This window comes from Lactuca virosa, chromosome 7, assembly GCF_052849685.1.
Source record: "Lactuca virosa cultivar CGN04683 chromosome 7, Lactuca_virosa_CGN04683_v6, whole genome shotgun sequence".
Lineage (NCBI taxonomy): Eukaryota > Viridiplantae > Streptophyta > Magnoliopsida > Asterales > Asteraceae > Lactuca > Lactuca virosa.
In genome coordinates this window covers 66,336,795-66,338,370 of record NC_136432.1, presented here as the reverse complement: position 1 = coordinate 66,338,370, position 1,576 = coordinate 66,336,795, and positions in this window count along the sequence as shown.

Genomic DNA, 1,576 nt, shown 5'->3' with positions numbered 1-1,576 from the left:
TGAAAATGTTTGTGTTTGTTTAGTAAAGTGTTTGTATACTTCCCAGAAAATCCTATATTTTCTTCTAAAAATGAAATGTAGTCTTCTACCCAAGACCCGACTGTTTCGTATGTTTGTTCTCTTGTAAAATATATGTTTGTACTTGAAATAGTATGAAATGTAAGTTTTCCATATTTGAAAGACCATCTTTACTAGAAAAATAGTATGCATTTCTTTTATGAGAATATCACTCTATGAATGTAATGGAAAAATGAAGGCTTACAGTAGTATTTTGTAAAATGACCTACTGATGCATTAACTACCTTGTAACCAAATTGGTTGATTTAGGCTAAATGTGATTAGGTTATAACCATGCTTGATTGACTAGTATAAAACACGACGTTCTTCAGCCGTCGAAAGTGGTATGACATTTGTCACCCGTAGACCTGCATGTCCCACTGTAACTAGCAGCAAGGTGTGGGATGGTCAATCCCATATAGATCTATACACAAACTCACGCTCTCGCTCCAGGAGACTCTGGTTACAAAACGTGACATAACAAGAATATTGTTATGCCATGAAATAACATCTCACATTTTAGTTATCTTGTTCTTGTTATAGTAAGTAAGTTCCTTTTTGTTCTCGTAAATGAATAGTATACTTTGTATGAATAGTAATAGTATGTATGTATTGAATCATGTGTTGTTCCTCTGTTCTAGAAAATAGTATGTATTGATCCTCTAAACTATACATACTATAGTTTACTAGTACATTTGTTTGAACTGTAATTGATTTGTAGAAAAGACTCAATTGTTCAACATAAGCGACTGAGTTAAGTATGTTCCTTAAAAATGGGGGTTTAATATTCATGTATGTATTCAATAAGTATAACTATGATTTAGCCGACAGTCGGACTAGTGATCCTACCCTAACCCCACAACCAAACAAGGAACAGGAGTTACGGTATTTAGCAATAGTCCTAAGTCCGTTAAAGCATACTTATACATAAATAGATACACGAATATGATTTTGATAAAAACAAAAATCTAAGAATAGTTTTTAAAATGGTTTTAACAAGCGTTTGAGTATAAGAAATCCTTTTGTTTGACGTTTTTACATGTAAGTGGTTAACACAATTATATTGTGTTGTACTTGTATTCTCCCCCTAGAAAGCATTTAAAAGCATTTAAAACTATAATTTGTAGGGGTATGAACTCACCTGAAGTGAGTGATTCGTTTGGATATTCGATTTAGGAAGATAAGTTTCACGGGTGAAGTTCCGAAGCACAAATGAGTCCTATTTAGCATATTAAGACATATATATGTATACATTTAGTGATCATAATCATAAATATAGCAAGGAAACGGATTGAGTTGCAAGCTTAACTAACAAAAGAGGGTGCTACAGTCGAAAAGGGAAGGCTGGAAGGAGTTCACGGCCCAAAGATCTTGATGATCTTGGATTCACGGCTTGATGTTCTTGACAAATGGTGAGGATGCAAGGGTTCACGGCCCAATAACACTCGATGTTCTTGAGTTTATGGCCCAAAGATCTTGAAGATTTAAGAACACTAGAGGCTCCTTAGCAATATATTTA